Here is a 22,304-nt window from a genome sequence, read left to right as displayed (position 1 = left end):
GCAGTAGGCAATGACTGCATGTTTCCTAGCAACCTCTGAGCTCTGATGTGAGGACAAGAGATAAAATATTATCTAAAGTGCTTTGGCTTCTTTGATTCTCCTCCAAGGACAACTCAACATATAAGTTTCACAGGAATATTGGGAACTACTGTTTGTCACCCAAAGTTTGGGAAAGATGGCACAGGGCACAAGTCATCTAATTAGAATCTAAATTATATTTAGAGCAAGTAATTACTAAAATAATTTGTTGTTAAAATTCCAGCATTTGTCTCCATACTGAGTCCCACTAAACATGCATTTATCATACATTTGGATTCTCTGTCTATTCGAAAGCCATAATTGTTTGACTAGTAACTAAAACAATATTTAAAAATAGCCACGATCTGGCTAAAGTTCAATATAGACTTAGGGCCAAAAGTTTGAAAACTAATGATTTTGAGTGCCTCCATTTTTTGGTATCCAACTTGACACAGCTTAAAGGAGCCTGATTTCAAGTGGGATAGTGCTTAGCACTTTCTAAAAATTGGATCCTTTTAAGGTGTCTCAGGTTGAGTACCCAAAAATCATTAGATTTCTAGATCAAGATTTTTAAAAATTATTCATTTTATGCTTAAATTTTTAAAAATCTTGCCTCACTTCATTGTGGCTTCTCTCCCACAACCAAAATCCTTGCAATCTACCTACACTTTTTAATTTTAAAAAAGTGATTACAGATTCAGCTCCTTATATTGATATTTTCTATTCCAACCAAACTTCTGACAGGCTATAATGATAGCTAGACGCTTTCTCCGCCAAGGAGCCAGCTTGTTAGAAATACGACTCAGTCTCTCTCTCTCTCTCTCTCTCTGCTGTTGAGAGCACAAGCCTGCGAGACACTAAACAATGGCATCACAAGCAAGGTAGAGGCCACAGAACTTCGAACAAGCTGGGTGTCAGGAAAGATTGTGGATCATTCTAAGGAGCTGCCATATTGGAGGGAGGAAAGGAGTGTCATCTCCAAGCTGGCTCTTGAATACTCAGCGCTGCCAACTCTCAAAATGTTATTGAAAATCTCACAGTATTTGGTTTTTTCTTGAAACCCCAGCTCCTGGAGGAATGTGAATAGTTGAGAATCTTAGTTTTCATCTAACAAATAAATTAAGTTTTCTGGCCATAGTGGTAAAAGCTTGAAAACAGGAGCTTAAACACTCAAATACTAGAACCTCAAAATTATTACTTTTTGATGATTTTTAAGCTTTTTCTTTTAACTCATTACTTTTGAAATCTTGTGCCTAGCAATGCTGGATACTCCCAGGCGATGTCTTTCTCCAACAGCAACACCAGTAGGCTGTGCCCACACCCACTCTGACTCTCCCCAAAAGAGCACATGAATATGCAACTGCCACATCAGGAAACCAGCAGGTGAGCATAAGCAAGGAAGAAAGCAGCTCTTGGCCATAGTCCAGGATTTAATTTAAAGGGGGAGATTTTCCTAAAGTTACTTTTTAAATGTTCATCTTTGCAATGAAAAGGAGGTGAAGGCTGGAACTTTTCATAATGTGGATGAGCTGACTGGAAACCAGGATTAAGCAAAAACCAAGCAGCCAATCTTAAACTGTAAATCTAAATAAATTAGAGGAAAAAAATATCACCACTAAATTTCTCACAAGCAGAAAGTGGAGGGCTAAAACATGTTATCCTCAAAGTTTTGCAGGAGAGCATTCCAATGAACATACATCAATTACCAAGGTAACATAATAATAGTAAACCATAAACAACATTTAAGTACTGATTTCTTGTGGATAAGTTGTTGGGAGTTCTGCACAGTAGAATGCAATATATACATTAACTATCCAATACCTACATTTTAAAATCTACTTAATCTTATTTAACAGAAGTGACATATTGCCATTCTGGTTTCCCTCCCTCATTCAAAATTGTTAAATAGTTTAAATAAACTAACTCTGGTGTAACAATGACTGTGGGACAAATTCTGCAGTTGTTAATCTGGAGTTTTACTCAAGAAAAGTCATTTCATTTCAGTCTTAACAGCCTGTGTCATAAATCCTCTTTCAGATGCCAATGTACTATCATTATCTATTTTCTAGCACTGAGATTCCTCCACAAGCTACCTTAAGTACTTCAACAACTGTAATACATGCAGAATGTAAATCAGAGTACATTTTAGTATTTCTGGATATATAAGATTTTTCTTCAACTAAATCCCTATCTAAAGTTATCATCTTAATTTAAACCTCTGCTAGGAAACAGACTATGCTGGTACTTACTTTAGGAGGTTTGTCCTAACAGATTCCAAGCATAAAGGAATCCATACTCCCTTTGTGTCCTCCCAGCATGCTTTCCACACACTGAATTGTTTACTGGGTGGTCTAGATGTACGATAGCTCATTTCCACAACTGACAGTTCACTGTCTGGAAGGTGGAAAGTCAGAACTGGGAGGATGTGACCTGACCTCTGCTATTCAGTACTTTCATACAAATTATTTCTGCTCATTCCTGAAACACCCTTTGTAATATTTAGCGACCATTGTTTCCAAAGAAAACCATCAACATTTCTAAAGAGTGCACAGATCTCCTTCAGAAAACACTTCCTAGAAGGATATTTAATTCTTAGAAGTGATGAAAGAAAGCCAGGGCTAACATGAACTTCAGGATACAAAGAACAGAATCTTGAAGGAATTCTGTTTGCACAAAACAGAATTGAAAAAATGATAGTTTTGCACTATTGAAAGGAAAAAGACTGGTATGAAGATGTAATTTAAATTAGTGATAGGAGAAACATGAAAAGATTTAGCCCCCAGGAGTGATTCCCTTGCTGACCTGACTTTTTTCTACCTTATTACAGTGCCTCACATCCAATTCCAAACTATCAAGGCCCAGCTGCCCTATGTATAAAACTATTCCCCTTTCCAATCAAGGCTGTCCTAATTCTTTCCCCTAACTAGTTATCCTTATCCTTGAAGACCCAACCCCTGTGTTTCTGAATAGACTATTGTACCTTCAAATGCTTCTACAGCCATTCATCAGTGGGGTAGCCATGGTACTCTGTATCCACAAAAACAATGCAGGAGTCCGGTGCCTAAAGACTAACGGATTTATTTGAGCATAAGCTTTCGTGGGTAAAAAACCCACTTCCTAAGAGTTATGGAGTAAAATTTACAGATACAGGCATAAATATATTGGCACATGAAGAGAAGGGAGTTACCTTACAAGTGGAGAAGCAGTGCTGACAAGGCCAATTCAGTCAGGGTGGATATGGTCCACTCCCAATAATTAATGAGGAGGTGTCAATAGAGAGAGAGAGAAAATTGCTTTTGTAGTGAGCCAGCCATTCTCAGTCTCTATTCAAGCCCAAATTAATGGTGTTAAGTTTGCAAATTAATTGTAGCTCTGCAGTTTCTCTTTGAAGTCTGTTTTTGAAGTCTTTTTGTTGGAGGATGGCTACTTTTAAATCTGTTATTGAATGTCCAGGGAAATGGAAGTGTTCTCCTACTGTATGTTACCATTCCTGATGTCTGATCTGTGTCCATTTATTCTTTTACGTAGAGACTGGCCAAAACGGACAATGTATGTGGTAGAGGGGTATTGCTGGCACATGATGGCATATATCACATTAGTAGATGTGCAGGTGAATGAGCCCCTGATGGTGTGGCTGAAGTGGTTGGGTCCTATGATGGTGTCACTAGAGAAGATATGGGGACAGAGTAGGCAACGGGGTTTGTTACAGGGATTGGTTCCTGGGTTAGTGTTTCTGTGGCGTGGTGTGTAGTTGCTGGTATTTGCTTCAGATTGGGGGGCTATTTGTAAGCGAGGACTGGCCTGCCTCCCAAGCTCTGTGAGAGGGAGGGATTGTTTTCTAGGACATCGCTGATGATGTACTGGAGAGGTTTTAGCTGGGGGCTGTACGTGATGGCCAGTGGTGTTCTGTTATTTTCCTTGTTGGGCCTGTCCTGTAGTAGGTGGCTTCTGGGTACCCAAACTTGCTCTGTCAATCTGTTTCCTTACTTCCCCAGGTGGGTATTGTAGTTTTAAGAATGCTTGACCTATCCTGAAAAACAATTGGTCAAACCGGACAATCTCTAGAAGTGGTTTTTTTGTTTTTTTTTACCCACAAAAGCTTATGCCCAAATAAATCTGTAGTTTTTAAGGCACCACCAGACTCCTTGTTGTTTTTTTAAAGCCATTTGTGACTTTCTTTAATCTCTAATTTAGAAGAAATGTCGTTAGCTCCAAAGCCAAGTGCTTTGGATCACAGACGAGTATAGAGGTTCAAACCATCAGTGCCAAACCAGTGACCCACACTGTTTCTTTACCTCAATCATTCCACAATGCAATAGTACTAAAAATAAAAACACAAGGTAGTAAGGGCAGTAAAAGTAACAGTACTGGGTCAGGTGATTCACTTCAGAAGGGTGTGGAGGATGGAAAGGGAGACAGGAGAAGATCATGTCAGATAATTGCATGGTTTGTTCTATAAATTGTGAGGAATACCCTGATGACTGAGTAACACAGAAGCTGCCAGATGAAACTAGAAGTTATGTATCCAAATGCCTCCGGAATTAGCCAATATGCTACTAAGAAAGGTTTAAAAACCCATAATGCCTGGTTTTAGGTTATACTGGATATGAGGAAAGAGAAACTCCTTCATGGCCCCTTCAGGTGTTCAGTTTACACTGAGAAGCTTGGGATTTAAGTGACCACAACAGTATCTTCAACCACAGAGCAACAAATGTTTACCACTCTTTTTCACAAAACAATCCAGCTATAATATTTGCCTTGTTAACATCCATTGGTGGTGAACAGCACAGATCAACTAGCTGTACATTGCAGAAAGCATCACAGTATTTCCCCTTATTGATTCTCATTTGCTGCCTTTAAATTTAGCTTTTAGTGTTTTCATATTATGCAACAAAGTAAAACAGGAGCGATTGATCATTCCCACCCCATGTCTTTGCCTCACAGCCCCACTGATGTTACATTGAATTGTGCCAATTTAAGAATCTAAATAGATAAATCCACATTCTTCAGTCCCAGTCCCATCTAACTCTACTCTTTTCCATGCCAAATAATTCTAGACTATAATGGAATGAACGTCACTTAGATTTTTTTTTTATTTGAACTGACCTAAACCTTTTTTTAAAAGAGCTTTTGTTTACACAGGTGGATGTGCCAAAGATGTGAGCCAGCTCTGATTTTTCCCCCAAAGTGATTTGTTTTAATATATCTGATCATGACAGTGTCTGAGAAAATAAATTAATTTTAAAAATTCCTTAACAATTCAAGTATATAAAGAAAAACAAAAGCAGGATATTATCTTTCATTGCTTCATAGTTACCACAAGATATATCCCACATTGAGCAAACTAGCCTCTCTATAGTTCAGCGTTCTCCTTTTGATGTTGATGGAAACCTTCTTTCTGATTAATTTACAAAGTGAAGCATACATATTTCCATTGCAACTCCAATGCTAACATCTCAAGGTAGTATAGAAACTCCATGTTAAATGCAAAACAGATGACCCTAAAAAGAAAGTTATTTATATCATGGAATCTTTCAGTTAAATTAGGAAGTAAGGGTGACTTATCACCTGTGGCTCACCACTAATGATACTTCAGTATGGATATTAAAACTATGCATATGTTGAAGAGAAGGGGTGTCGGGGGGGGGGGGAAGAGAAAATGAATTTTTCACTAAACCACAAACTTTTATAAACTGATGAAACTTCAAATCTATAAGTTTTGGCAGGACAAATTAATAAAAAGAGGTTAATAAGTGAGGGTTAAAAAGGCAAAGATTTATTATTTAAAACTTCCCATTTTAATACTAAGCACAGCTCTACTCTGAAAAGCAGCTTTCTAAAGTGGCATCATGGGGTTCCAGGTTTATTGCCTCTGTCTTTTCCAGAGTAAATGTGCTCAATTAACAAGTTTTTTTTCTCCCCTCGTGACAAATCTACAAATTCAACCTGGATACTGAAAATCAAGCTGGGCTCTTTCCTTCTTGTGTATGAAGATAGGATAGGATGGAATTAAAATTCAAAATGATCTGGACAAAATTAGAGAAATGGTCTGAAGTAAACAGGATGAAATTCGATATGGACAAAGGCAAAGTACTCTGCTTAGGAAGAAACAAACAATCAGTTGCACACATGAAATGGGAAATGACTGCCTAGGAAGGAGTTCTGAGGAAAGGGATCTGGAAGTTATAGTGGATCACAAGGTAAATATGAGTATACAATGCAACACTTAGTTGCAAAAAAAATATACCAAACATCATTCTGGGATGTATCAGCAGAAGTGTTAGAAGCAAGACACAAGTAGTAATTCTTCCACTCTGCTCCATGCTGATAAGGCCTCAACTGGAGTATTGTGTCCAGTCCTGGGTGCCACGTTTCAGGAAAGATGTGGACAAATTAGGAGAACAACAAAATGATTAAAGGTCTAGAAAACATGACCCATGAAGAAAAATTGAAAACAAAAAAATGGGTTTGTTTAGATTCAAGAAGAGAAGACTGGGGGCGGAGGAGAACACAACTACAGTTTTCAAGTACATAAAAGGTTGTTACAAGACGGAGGGTGAAAAAATGTTCTCCTTAACCTCAGAGGACAAGTAAGGGGCTTAAACTGCAACAAAAGAGGTTTAGGTTGGACATCAGGAAAAGCTTCTTAACTGTCAGTGTAACTGAGCACTAGAACAAATTGTCTAAGGAGGTTATGGAATCTCTGTCATTGCAGGGTTAGCCAACACCTGTCAAGAATTGTCTAGTTATTACTTAGATCTGACTGGACTAGATCACCTATTGAGGACCCTTCCAGTTCTACACTTCTATGATCAGCAATAATGAAGGCCAAATCCTGCACTCTGTGACACCTCTGCAACTCCACTGTCTTCAGTGGAGTTGTACAGAGTGAAATTGATTGCCTTGTAACTGGAGTTTAGTAAACTATTCCATACATGGTGCACACGGAGGAATAGAATCCGGCTCACTCTCTTAGTTGTGCTGACTGCAGGGTCAACATGATTAAAAGGGAGTACACATTTATTTTAGTCACTGAAGTCCACAAATATACCTCTAAATACACAGAGTTGAACAAGAAGTTGCCGTGGTTACATGGTTACTTTTCAGGCTAGATCCACACTTTGGGCATTTTAATTTTAATGTTGCTAAACTAAAAAAATATATAGTGCAGTGATAGATGTGAGTAATTCCAATGAAATCAATGGGACTACACATGTGCATAAAGTGAAACAGTTATATAAATGTCTGCAGGGTCACAGCCTTAAGTAGTATCACATGGAGACAACATATATGTAATGCCAGCATACATTCATTTAGTTCTGGATCTAGTAAATGGACAGAAATTCAAGAGTCAGATAGTCATCCCAAATACAGGAAAAATAAATAAATTCAGCTACAGAGAATATTGTAGTTTGGGGTATATATTAGATACAATGATTTATAAGAGGATATACTTCTCCCTTGCCCACACATATTCTCAAAATAATACTTAGCGCCTGTAAAAGTTTCTACATTTGGGATACACCATGCTGGACCCATGGGCTAGTAACTGACATGCATCATGTACCTGACATGTAGTAGTGACAAACAAACTGTGCCAGGTATTGTTGTACAAAGACCTTGCCATCTTCCTTTCTCCTTTTTCTCTCCCTCAGTTAAGGTTTCTGTATCACAGAGAACAAGAAGGGAGTATTCAACAGAATCTGATTACTTTTCCCACTAGAGCACCTTAGGGACAGCAAACAGATCTTTGTTCACCTAAAAGCAGTGTGCTTTCATGAGCAAGCAAGCATAGTATGTTATTCTCAGCAAGGTCTTACAGTGCCTGTTCTAATGGTTCCTCAGAAAGGTTCTCTCCTCCCACTCATACAGGTTGAACTGGAGTTAAGTAGCAAGATCTCCACCCATCCCTGAACCTATACTGGAAATGTTATTTGGTTATGGTCAGAGGCACAAAGATGACTCTGCCTCCCCTCCCTTGACAGGGTCAGAGGAGATTCTTGCCGCGGCACTGAAGACAAGAGATATGGGTGGATCATTCCTTTATGGCTAAGGTCTTTGACTTAAGATTTCAGACTCTGAACTGAGACAAAGTGACAATTTTAGACAAAGGCACAACAAATAAGGCTTTGGACACACAAGCAGATTAGCTTATTTTATTTCAAAAGAGACCTAGCAAAGGGGGTCCTAGGCACTACCACAATACAAATACATACATAAAGTCTGGTTGGGCACTAGGCAGGTATTTCATAGCACCTGCCAGAAATACCAAGTATACAAAGTTTCCTATACCTTCTATAGTTCTCTATGCTGCGTCGACAAGCTTGTCAGAACTGATGATGAATCACAAACTTGAAGGTCCCTAGCTAACAGCTGTAGCAGACACCATCTCACTTAATGGCTAAATACGCTTGAGAACAGAGGCAAATAGATTCCCCAGAGAGCCAGGTTGAAGCAAGATGCCATTTACAAGGCACTTCTTGCCTTTGTTTCTCAGTTCTTCAGTTTTTCTAATTCATTTCTCTTCATACAATAGGAATTGCTATTGTGACCAACTAATCAAGGCAGAGTATGCGGTTGGGAAAACAGGAGACAAAAGTGACACTATGATGTATTCTTTACTACAATTTGATTGGCATTTCTGTCATTCTCAGAATGAAAAATTATAAAGTTATCAACTCAGATTTGTGTTCAAAAGTACAGAAAAATATATTCTTCTAATATCCTCCTTTATCAACTCAATAATTTCTGACCATATCTTTCTTCATATTATTGACAGGGACATGGCATAATTACTAGCATATCACTAGGAGACAATGAAACTTGGATTCCGATTCAGACATTGACACTAGCTCCCTCTATTGCCTTGGTCGGAACACTTCTGTTTCTATTCAATAGATGCTAATTGTATCACTTTAATAAAACTCTAAATATTTAAAGCTTTAAAAATTAAATGAATAAAAAAAGAAAGAAAACGTATCAAAATGTAACACTGAAGCACAAAACAATAACAATACAGCCAAAGCTGAAGACAACTTCATCTGCAGCTTATTCACATGTGTTTTCATTTAAAATTTGGAAACTAAATTATATAGGTAAAACTTTACACTTCTATAGTATGTCAAGTTTATTGAATGCCCCAAAACAAATTCTGATCACAAGTTAGCAATAAGTCAGCAGAACAGAAGTAAAAACGCAAACACAGTTTTTCAACAAATATCTGCATAAAAAGAATAGCAATTGGTTTATTTTGTTTACCTTGGAGTGTTCTACCACAATTTTTATAGATGTGTTATTCTTTGCAGGTAACTGTAACTAGCTGGAAGTTGAGAACAACAGTGGAATTAAGTCAGCCAGAAATATACATTTAAAAAATTGCAAGCAGGCTTCGTTATTTAAAATGAGACTCTGAGGCACCATAAGGAGAAGCCCTTTATAAATCAAGAGCACTGTGTACACAGTAATTCACTTATCCTACTAAAGAGAGATATTGTTAAAATCAACCAACCCTTTTTTGGCATGACCTGCAAACGGGCAAGATGGTTTACAAATAAAGGTTATAAGCACTATGCTAGCTAGGGCTGCCATTCCTATGATCTTAGTCTAACTCTGCAGCATGCAGCCTCCTTTCTGAAAAGTTTAAATATGCTCTCCTTCCTCCTCACCCCCCAACTCAGGACAGTTGAATCATTCTCACAGTAGATAAATCTTTCAAACTGCTGATTATTCAGAAAAAGGAGGCAAAAGTGTGTGACAGGGTCCCTTTTGTTTCACTACAGGCCCAACAATCTGTTTTTCATTGAAAAGAGTTTTTAGTTCAATCTCCACAACATTTTTCTTTAATTATGATAAAAGACAGTAACTTAATCAAGCATAAATCTTTTTCAAGTGAAATAAGAAAATTAAGGGGTTAACTTTGGAAGGAAAAAGGTTATGCATGGGGACTTCTCTCAATTACAACTGCAGGTAATATACCCCTTACACACTGTCAAGTGAAAAACTGTGCACAGAATATTGCAGTAATGTCAGAGACTGGAAGAATTAATTAAACAAACCCAAGTTCATGGTGGTTGTAATTAATATGCTCCGCATAGAATGTAAGTATTCAGTTAAGAAGTAATCTTTACTCTCACTCCAAAAGTGTAGCATTATGCATTGTTGCTCCCTTGTCAATGTGTTGTTTGCTACGGAGAGCTTGAGGACTAGCACCTCAATATGCCTATTTACCTGATGCAAGGAAGGAAAAAGTTGGGACAGAGGACTGGCGAGATAGAGAATATGCACTTATATTTATGCTAGCTACTGCAAAAAATCCTTACAGAAATGCATAGGTAAGTTAGAATCAGGGTAATCAGAAAAAGAACATTAGTGAATTGTTTATGGCAGCTTTTCTATGCTAGGTAATGTCCAAACAGACAAGAAGGAATGGTCCATGTGCTAAAGGAGCTCAAAAATCTAAAGGTAGACTGAGATTAGGGATAAGAAGAAACAGAATATTTCCCCCCTTTAGTACTACTTAATATACATGTCATCTCAATACACTGGAGGCAGAATGGGAAAAAATAAGTGGACTTATATGTGGAAGCCCCTAAAAACAAGCTCAGGAAGGTGGGGCCATGAATAGAAGCAAGAGGGAAGACGGCACAGAGGAGCTTATGGGTAAATCTGCACTAGGGAAAAGGTTTGTTTTTACAAGGTGATGGCTGACATGTTATAAGACCCTAGAGTAGATGAGGCAAGTTGTACTTTTACCTCAATTTAGCAGGTTAATTTAGCAAGGGATCACCTCGATCAGCTAAATAATGGTAAAACTACAACTTGCCCTATCTACAGGTAGGATTTTTAATTTCGGCTTTCAAATTGTAAAATACACACTTTTTTCCCTAGTGTAAGCATACCCTATGTGAGAAGCTTAAAAGCAAACAGTCATAACAACGGCAGAGCAGAGAGGAGGGGAGAACAGAGACAAATTTTGATAATCTGGGAGGGGTGAAATTATATACAATTATTAAATAACAATATGGAGATGCATTTCCCCTCTTTACTATACTTTATAATAATTTCTCAAAGACTTGAAATAAAATTTGCTATGTGATGTATTCAGCTATGTAACCTCTATGCCTTTGCTTCCTGTAGACATTACTGCTAAATTTCTAAGAACCCTGATGCCTGCAGAGACAGACAGGTATATCTTCAGTCCAGTGCAGACTATCAGAGATAATCTGATAAACAGTTATCCAGTATGATCTCTCATTGGGACTTTACTTTTGTTGGTTTTTGCTTTTCCTCTTATTCTAAAGAAGAGGTGAATTTGACTGAAAGTATCTTTTTGCACTTCATGTCTGGAAAAAAAATACATCAGTGGTACTTGCCTTTTACATTTGGAGACCTCAGTCATATCTCAGCTCTGATAAGTGAATAAGTTTAGTGGTCTAAGCTTAATTGTCCATTTGTGACCACCATAAAACCACACCATTTCTCACGATTGGCTCTCTCTGGTCAAGAAAAACCCCAAACACAAAAGTAGGGGTGCCGATATGAAGACATGCTTGTTTTCCAAACTGTCCACACACATTTGCATGCCGTCATAGAAAGTGTGTGTACAAATGCACCTAAAATTTTGCATACACAATTCTGACTATCTGGGCCAAAGTATTATAGAAACTGAATCTTCAGGCCTATAGATTGAAATAATAGCTCTGAGAGCTGTACCCTGTCACCGTTCAAATGTCACAGTTCATCTCAATGAAGTATTCATTCTGAAGTACCGTATAGACATTATAGCTATTTACTGCTGATCAATTTAGCTATGATTCTGTATTGCTGGATGTCAGAAGATTGAGATGGAGAGGATGTACTCCATCATCTCATCCCCTTGCCGGTCATGACTGCACTTATAGCACTTTCTCTCATGTTTTGTCCCCTTCTGCTACCAAGAAAGTGGGAGAAGGAAAAAGGAAAGCAGCAAGCACCAATGGGGTGAGGATAGAAAAGAAGGGCAGCAGCTATCAGAGGAGGGTGCAGGAGGGCAGAGGGGAACCACCAAGGGAAACAGCATGATGAATGGGCCATGATTAAGACTTCCACCACTTTTCATCTTCCCTTTGACCACTGACCGACACCTGCAACCTCACTCTGCATTAGCTCACCCAACATTTGAAGATAGCAAGGGACAAAGGAAGAGGAGAAAAGTTCACTAAACACTGAAAACAGAGTGGGGAAAAGTCAGAAAGACACCATTTCTAGGTGAACGAAGATTTGACAGAAAAAGAGGCCTTTTGAAAGGATAAAGAATTAGAGAGAGAAAGAGGGAGGGGAAAGGATGTTAGAAAATGCTGCAGAAAAAGAGAAAAACAAGAAATACAACACGTGATTTTCTAATTATTATAGAAAATTTGCTTTATTCGTTTTTAATTTAATTTATGATTTAACATTGACTTGGCTGTTTCTAGCAAAGACAGTATTATTACTAGTTGTATTATTTCCTCACTTTAGCTAAAGTTACTTTTTAAAATAAGTAAAAAATTCAATCTGTGAACTTTGACAGTGTTTGGTACAAGTAATGTGGGTACACATTTCACTTACAACTAACCATATTCTTTGGCTATACCTGTAGCTGAAACTAACGTTACATTAACTCTAAGGCCAAAGTTACTCAAATGCATAAACGTTTTCAGAATTGTGCCTCTAAACTGCATACTTTCAACACCAATCCGCTCTATCAATTAACAGATGAATGCTCTCAGTCTTGTTTAGAGTGACCAGGTAGCAACTGTGAAAAATCAGGACAGGGAGCAGGCGAGTAATAGGTGCCTATATAAAACAAACCCCTGAATATCAGGATTGTTCCTATAAAATCTGAATATGTGGTCACCCTTGTCTTCTTCCCATTGATTATACTTGTGTTAATGTCTGTCCTAGTCGTACTGTGAACTGAAAAAACCTGCCAAAAGTAACACTATTAAGGACTTGATGAAGCCATGGGGATTTTACTTTAGAGTCAAACTGGCCCTAATATTATCATGCAAGTAATCATTACAATTGCCTACAGAATTTAGCTTTTTTTTAATTTAAAGAAGATGAGATTTTGTTCTGAAAATTAACTGTCAGCCATGATGCTTTGTTTACATAAAAATCACGGAATAAATAATATGTATATGCAGCAGCCTCTATTCTAGCAAGAACAGTTTAATACATTTTGTGAATGAGATGGACTGCCATTACCATGAATGGAAAGGTCCCACCAGTCACTAAACTGAGCTTTCCCATTAAGATTTTCAGGATCATCTATTTTGTAGTAACACCTTCTCAGCATTTCATCCATTTAAAGAACAGTTTTTAAGATGCTATTTATATAAACAATATGTTTGGTTTCTTAACCGAAAGACTTTTCTTACTTAAAGCTGAATAAAATGTTAAATGCTTAAGCTGCAGATGTCAAAAGGAAGAGAAATTCTTTTGTTTTTTAACAATCTGGAATACATTATTTCAGGCAGCCTGGAATTGCCTCTGGCTACAGTTATGGAATTGATTTTAAATGAAAACTGATGTTGGTGTGCATAACATTTTGTGCACCTGGGCAAAATATTTATCCAGGCTACATTCAGATCTGAGGCCACCAAACCTGCAGAGGATTTTCTTGAAGTGCCTACAACAGGATTGTCTAAATTACCTGTAGTTTTGGATTATTTCAATTTTAGCTTCTCTTTAATGTTACTGATCCAAAGTTATTACTAATTACTTTTTTGTAAGAGCTGTTTTATTGTGCTAATTAGCATAGAGGATATAAATACTATAAGGTCATTTCACGGTACTGTATTTTCAATATACTGACAGAAACACTGATGTTTTAAAAGTAACAATATCTTTGCATTTATACAATTGGTTGTGGGAAGTTTAAAAAAAAGAATTAATCCTATATTTCCAGCCAGTACAGACTTCTCCCTCATTCCATTTCTGTTGTTCCCTATTGCATTGGATTGCATCATGTCAAGGGAGAAGATATGGAATGTGTCATAATATGCTGCATCTTTCCCCATATGCATGAGACAAAACCTATATAGATTAAATACTCGAAGTCCCTTTGGGTAATCTTTCAGTGGCCTAATTTTAATTAAAGCCAATTCAATCAGTTTCCTTTTTTACTACAGGATGTGGGCTGTTTCCTTTTCTTGGGATGAAATCACAGACTCTCCAACAACATATAAATCAAAATTGTGGTGTGTGCCTCCTTATAAAGAGATTACAAATACATTTATACATATACCACCATTCTGAAATACTGAAAATATGCCAAAAGGAAATAAGTTCTACAGAGTTCACTGAAGTACTCAAAACTGCATCTGCAGTGTGTGTTCACTGGGGTGCATAGGCATTTTTCCTAACCAGTAAAATATTTTATCATAACTGTAAAGACTGAACTGTTGACAGAACTGTGATTTATGTGCTGCAGTACAGCTGGATCAAGCCATGTCAGAAAGCATCCAAGGCACATCAGTGTTGGCCTGCACTTTAGCCACATGCTCCTTGGAGCTATCCCCTTTTCAAAAGCTTCAAGCTATATAAATTACCTCTGACAAATTGACTTTCACTTTGCCTTCTGAAATAACAAGGCCAGGGATGCTACTCAAGACTCTTTAATATAGAGTCTTTTCTGACCCCCAATGTGCATGTTTCATTCAACCATTACAAACCCTGCCTCCAAACCTTTTGTTCTTATGACCTGCAATTTATTTTACATCAATGGGTAGTCAAACAGGCAGGGGAACATGACAGAAGCCACCTGCAAAGGTAAGTTAACAAGCCCCCTGCAGCACAAACTGCCTTGAGGTTCCATGAAAGTCATGATAAAACTACGGGGGGTGGAATCTAGTTAATTTTGAGGAAGTGTGAAACAGAAACAGATTCAAACTGGGATTATCTCAGTGTGAAATATGTAATGTTACAAATGAAATGAGTTTATAAAATGTTATTATCCAAGAGTTTTTATATTATTTTACTGTTAACTAATAAGGCCTTTAGTCAAAGTAGCTGCATTGTATATTGAGAATAATTGAGTTCTGGCTATTATAAATTAAAGTTCTAATTTAGAAAACATTTAGAAAGCATTATTATATTTATGTAATGACCTTCATACCAATGCATCGCTGAAGGTATTTGACCAATTTTTATATAAACATCTGCTTTTAGAAATCCAAAACTAAGCCAAATGAATAACAATTTTTTATTTCAAAACAAAGAAAGGTTGATTTTCATTGGTTGGTGTCATGTTTTGGGGGTGTAATCTAGACCAGTAAGAGGTTGTGTCACTACTTGCCTGGTAACCTTGGGTGCCTTAAATACTTTGCTGCTGTGACTGACAGCCTCAGTAGCCAGCAAACAAGCATGCAATATCCTGAGTGTCTGTGTGCTGTGCAGCCATGGTTCAGTGCTCTCATCCCAACTGGTTCACCCTGGTTTCCATCAGTTTTGGTTATATCTGGCAAGATGATCCAAACCCAGTTCCAGTCCCGAATTCCCTCAAAACCATCTGACCTGAAGCATCCAGCCCTCTGCTGGCCCACTAAGAGAAATAGTAAGGTTTGTTCCTTTAAAGAGTTAGTACCAAGCAGCTTGCCACATTAACTGAAGTTAACAATTACTTAAATTCAAACATAGTACTGGGTTGGTTTAGATAAAAATAAAACAGGTTAATTAAAAACAGGATATAGGTTAAATGATGCCAAGTAAGAGATGGTTACAAGCAAACAAAAGTGAAAAACGTAACCTAGCAAGATAAGAGTCTTGGTGAGCGATGCCATCTTAAGCAAAGTATACTTTGTCCAGCAAGGCTGACTGTCTCTCAGTCAAGACCTGCCACAGAAGTGTTGATTTTCCCTAACTTCTTAGTGAAAGAAAAAGACACAGTCTCCCTCTGTCCATTATAGTCCCAACAAATCATCATTGTTCTCAAAGTTAGGAAGCCCTTCTGGGGATTCAGTCCTCTCTGTCTCCAGGGTGCAAGAGCCACATTTTCAGTCTCTTGAGTTGAGGCTCAAGACAACCTCCACTGGTTTAGCTTGATGGCTCTGTTTTTGAATATATAAATTGAGGTAAATCCACATTCCTTTCTACAGGACAGACCTCCTTATCACCTTTATCTAGGCTAGGCTGTCTTTCTCTTTAACATGTTCCAGTAACATTATACAGACAGAATTCATAACTTCACATATAATGTTAACACATGTGTTTTACAAAGATATCCATGACAAAGTGTGTTGTTAGTTTCAAATGATACCTTACAAGCTATAATTTGTTCAAATATTATTACAATAGTGTGCAGGGTGTGAATCGAGGGGTGCTTAATGTCACAGTTGGTAAGCATTAAAACATGTAGATCTGCAATTATCTATAGAATTAACACTGAATTTGGTGCTTATTTTTACTACCCAGAAGGATACTCTATTTATACACATTTAAGGTAATATATAGATTTTTTTTAAAACGTGACCTGCATCAAATTCTGTTTGGACAGAAATTCAAATTCCACTAAAAATGCACAAAAAACAGAACTTTTTTTTAAATTAACTAATAATGACCTTAAATGTGCTGGATATTTAAGGAAAAAAGTTTGTCCAAACAGATTTTGCATTAAAAACTAATTTATTGAGCAAAGGAAACAATATCTAGTTAGAACTGATTGTTTCTAGCTAACATGTCCTTGATTGTTTCTAGCTAACATGTCCTTCAACATTTTAGAAGAAGCTCTCATCTTCTCACACTTAATTTTTCTTCATAGATTGGAAGAGGAGGAGAAGTTTGCCTACTTTTTCAACTCCCATTTTTATTTCTGAATAATCTAATCACTGAACTGAACTAGTTGAACAAACATAAGTGAAAAAAATACTGCTGTCAAAAGCTGGTTTAGCACTTCAACAAACTTTGATTCCAGGTACTTAGCTGTGACTTCCAGCAGTTTGACTTTCTTTAGAACTTGGCAGCAAACATATACTGCTTAATTTTTTTTAATCAGTTTAAATTATTTTAATAGATTATAGTAAATTTAGGCCTTAATGTAGGTTTTCAATTTAAATTTTAATAGGTTTTTTTAAAAAAACTACTATTTAAATGTTTTAAAAATCTGATTTATATTAAAATAATCTGATTTTTTTTAAATAAATTATTTTTATCCATCCAGAGAAACACATATCTATAAGTGCAATGGGAAAAGAAATGGCAGGTGTTCCCTGTACGATATATTCTATGTGATGGAATGAGTGGTCATGTAATTAGATTTATACTATCTAATAAAAGTTCATGTTTTATTGTGTATTGGAACGTACTGCATATGGGGAGTCATGACACACTGGCGTCAAAAAGTGAAGCACCAAGTATTAGTGAACATGTGAAAACATAGGCCTTAAGGTTTGATCTCATCCAACCTGGCAGCATTCAGGTTTGACTAAGTCACAGTAGGTGCCGCCTACATAAAAGTGAAAAGTAGTCAACAATACATACTCTGGCAACTCATTAGCTCACAGCAATATCAGAAAACTGGCACAGAAGAAACAAATAATAATAAACTCACAAACATACACAGGCAATATACAAAATCATATCCAAAAAGGCCATGATATGAAATAGCTACTTGAAGGAACCTCCTTCAAGTCCACAATATGAAACCACCTCAGTCCACAATACAAAACACTAATGAAAGACCAAGAATTTACAATTGATAGTTTACCAGAATCCTAACTTCTTCACAATATTTCCTATTAATTTGGCTTTAACAGAAGATAGTTGAAATAGGTTACAATTCAGAATAGGCTGTAGAGCATTCAACTCAACGCTGCCTTGATAGTAAAGACAGAGTTGCAAATTTTCACAAATATTTGACACTTCTCACAAATTACTCATGCTTCTGAAAAATCAGTTAGTATTTTCACATTAATAGATCTTTGAAAATGTTTGTAGGTGTCCCTTATTTCATTGTTTATTTGTAAAACACATAATAAACATTAAAAAAAACGGTTATTTTATTTGTGCTAGTTTATTTACCCGCTGAGCATAGGTGCTGAAAGTAGGGGTGCTTATGCACCCCTTTACTTGAAGTGGTTTCTATTATATACAAGGTTTACAGTTTGGTTAAACGGCTCTCAGCACCACCACTAAAAAAAAACTGTTCCAGCACCCTTGCTGCTGAGAAATAGTTGGATCTAGCGACAACCAAAGCCTTTTTACACTGGGTCCTTTCTCCTCTCCCCACCCATCCCCAATAACTCATTTGGCACAAGCCTTGATTGCTGGCAATGTTTGGGAATCCAGTTGTACCTACAAGACAACATCCAGCTCAGTTATGGAAAGTACAAAAGGGCCATTCCAAAAAGCAATAAAACAAGAAAAGCAACCCATGAAATTCAATAAAGCAGTGAGTCACACACATCTTCTGTCCTGTAAAGTCTCTAAACAATAAATGGTTTTACTTACGATAACTGTGGGTCTGAGATGCGATGCAGACATATATTCCACTTAGGTGTGTGCACACCCAGCGTACCTGAACTGAAGAAACGTGCCTAGCAGTAACCGTAGAGGGATAGCACTTGCACCTCATGGCCATAGGCTCTCCCTTGGCTACATGAAGCAGTGCCACCTTGACTCTCCCTCAATTTCTTCGCACCACAGGTGCGAACATCCAACTCTGATGCAGAGGGAGTGGAGAGTGCGTTGTGAAATACATGTCTGCATCACATCTCAAGGAACCACAATTACAGTCAGTAACAGTTTCTTATTCTTCATGTAGATGCACCCGTGCATACCATTTAGGTGACTCATCTTGAACCATCTTCCAATAACACCACATTTTTTAATGTGGGCCCCACTGAGACAGAGTAAGCACCATGTGTAGGGAGCGCTGTTGGGGATCGCTCCCCCACACAAAAGACAACGTTAAAATCCCAGTGAGGGCATCACCAAGTAAAACTGAACTAATCCAACTAACACTAAGGGTACTAACTATACACACAAGAGAACACTATGCTAGTTGAGAGGTTAAGGCCACACAGAGCTGTGACTCCAGTCATGGGTGGTAAGAAGGAACTGAGGGAAGGTTGGGGTAGCACTGCCTCATATAGGCAGGAAAAAGGCTATGGCCACGAGGTGTGAGTGCTGCCCCTCTACAGATACTGCTTGGCAAATTTCTCCAGCTCCAATGTGCTGGGCACACACACACCTAAGTGGAATACACAGCTGCATCTACTCAAAGACAACCTCCACACCAGTAAAAAAAAAAAAAAAAGAAATCAAGGCTTTAAAATTCTACGCACCCACTTACGAATATCAAGTGTGAATTCTCCCTGGCAAGTGTCGGAGAATGAATATATTTCTTCAGGATTTAAGACATCAATTTAAAAAAAATAGAAGCATTTATCCCTTGTGGTTATACAAACAACATTTCCATGTAAACCAAGCAGAAGCAAGCACTAGAGTTATTCACTGGGGAAAAGGACCCAAAATATGTAGTGTATCAAAGGGGTAGCCGTGTTAGTCTGGATCTGTAAAAGCAGCAAAGAATCCTGTGGCACCTTATAGACTAACAGACGTTTTGGAGCATGAGCTTTCATGAGTGAATACCCACTTCGTCGGATGCAAGATAAAGGTTAATGTATGAAATATGTAGGTTTTGGAACATGTAATCAGATCTCTTCTCTGCAACCTCTCTATCATCTCACAGCGGCTAGTTGCCTCTGGGGGAGCAGTAAAGATCCTCACACTTTGCAAGAGGCAGAACATACAAAAGCTTCTTCTGACTCTTAGCAGATAAAAGAGGGTGGCAATGCAAAATTTATCATTCAGAAACTGATACAAATGGTGTTGCCCCCCGTGTCCAGCTACAGCACACTAATAGGAATCCCAACACCATTCCAATTCCCTGCAACAGAGAAGTTGTGCTTTTCACCAGGGCATTGCCTCTGCTGCCCCAAAAAACAGTTTTTAGTACCCTCCGTTCTTGTCACATTAATTCAAGTTTCATTTCTGGTTCCTTATGAGGCAACATTAATTCAAAGTATTTTCTGTAGGGTCCAGCTACTTGCGCCCCTCATTAAAAAATTTAAAATATTCTTCTGAAAGTAGGTATCTGAAAAACTACTTAATTAACTTTGAATCAAATGTGGGTTGTCATCTCATGTACCCTGATCCTAGAACACTAGACATATTTATGTTTGATTGTTAGGGAAGATAACACACTTATAAACCAACCATACATGTCTGTAATAATGATTTAAACCTGATTTGCAGCAGTGGACAAGTCTAGCTGCACAATCTCCACTAGCGAGAACAATAATCAACTTCATTCACATCAGTCAGGTATGCAAGCTTTGGTTAATTGTTATTCATATCTCAAAACTCTCAGTTATGTAAATAAGATGTTCACTTAAAATAAAGGCACTTACTTAAAATAATAAAAAGCAAAATATATGCATTAGAAAAGACTACTGCTTCTAGATAAACTAATTTAACTGATTTTAAAAGTATTCCAAAAAAGTAGGAAAATAAAGCAACTTAGAGGCTTACTCATTTGCATCCAGCTATTAATCAATTAAGGTTATTTTATAAGCCAGTCTTAGACTATAGAAAGATGGTATTAAAATTTAAGCACCTCCTTATATTAAATAAATGCTACATCTTCTGTCACAAAACATGAAGCCAATTTATCACAACTCACCAGACTGCAACTATAGATATACAGCAGAACCTCAGAGTTATGAACACCAGAGTTAGGAACTGACCTATCAACCACACACCTCTCATTTGGAACTGGAAGTACGCAATCAGGCAGTAGCAGAGGCAAAAATAAATAAATAAATATTTAAAACAAGAAAAAAGCAAATACAGTACAGTACTGTGTTAAATATATACTACCGTACTTAAAGGGAAGGTTTTAAAAAAAGATTTGACAAGATAAGGAAACTGTTTCTGTGCTCATTTAATTTAAATTAAGATAGTTAAAAGCAGCATTTTCCTCCTTCATAGTAAAGTTTCAAAGCTGTATTAAGTCAATGTTCAGTCGTAAACTTTTGAAAGAACAACCACAATGTTTTGTTCAGAGTAACGAACAACCTCCATTCCCAAGACGTTTGTAACTCTGAGGTTCAACTGTATTGAGGGTGGAGGATGGAAGTAATGTCCCAAATAAAACTGACACCTTTCATAAGCCATAACTGTTCAAGATATTTTTTTAAACTGCCAAAAATCACAGGGGGCTACATTACTACTGTTACTGGCATCTCCTTAACACAGCTTCATCCAAAAGGTTTCCAAACCATTAATCTTATCCTTCCTAATTAGGAAAACATGATAAAATGAAGTAAATATAGTATAAAAATATAGTAAAACCTATTACCAAAATTAATCTGATTGGAAGATTCTTTTGATCACTCACTGAAATCTTGAGTTGGTTCCTAGAACAAGACTTCATATGGATCATGTCAGCCATTGTTAGGTTATTTCCAGGGAAAAGAAAAAACAAGTCTGTGAATATACTGCCTTTCAAAAAAAAAAATTAAACTGTCATAGTTTAGATACACATATGAGAAATTCAAGAAATTAGTTAAGTTTCTAGCACTGACCATGTATCCACACCCTCCTTCCACCTCTGTAGAGGTAGGAGTCCTTAAAGTTGGGAGGACAGAGAATCAAAGAAGAAATTAAGAAAAGATATTTTGGAAAAATTATGGTGAAAGTAACCCAGAAGTTATAAGGTAGGGATCAGCAACCTTTGGCACGCGGCTCACCAGGGTGGGCCGGGTCGGTTTGTTTATCTGCCACGTCCGCAGGTTCGGCCGATCGTGGCTCCCACTGGCCGCAGTTTGCCACTCCAGGCCAATGGGGGCGGTGGGAAGCAGTGGCCAGCACATCCCTAGGCCCGTGCCGCTTCTCCCATTGGCCTGGGACGGCGAACCGCAGCCAGTGGGAGCCACGATCGGCCGAACCTGTGGACGCGACAGGTAAACAAACCAGCCCAGCCTGCCAGCGTCCTTACCCTGGCGGGCTGCATGCCAAAGATTGCCGATCCCTGTTATAAGGGAAACAAAGGAGTGTATCCCACACAAGCCCTGAACAAGTTAATGTGAGCCAGAATGGGCAAAATTAACCTTATATGCTGCAGCTGGAGGAGAGCCACGGATTGATAAACCCTAATTGCAGATGAAGCCCTGCTAGGTAGGAGCTGGGCTAGGATTATAAAAAGACAGGAAGTGAGCACAGGAAGAGGCTACAGGGTGGGACCCTGCAGTCCATTCCCTAGAGGG

The 22,304-nt window shown here is 37.8% G+C and overlaps 1 protein-coding gene across 6 annotated transcripts in view; it reads right to left on the bottom strand.

Annotated features, from left to right (window-relative positions):
• The window catches only part of ROR2 (receptor tyrosine kinase like orphan receptor 2), a 241,939-nt gene that overhangs the window by 142,735 nt on the left and 76,900 nt on the right, over positions 1–22,304 (bottom strand). The window lies entirely within an intron of this gene.

Source organism: Mauremys reevesii, linkage group 6 (assembly GCF_016161935.1).
Source record: "Mauremys reevesii isolate NIE-2019 linkage group 6, ASM1616193v1, whole genome shotgun sequence".
Lineage (NCBI taxonomy): Eukaryota > Metazoa > Chordata > Testudines > Geoemydidae > Mauremys > Mauremys reevesii.
This window is presented reverse-complemented; position numbering and strand designations above follow the sequence as displayed.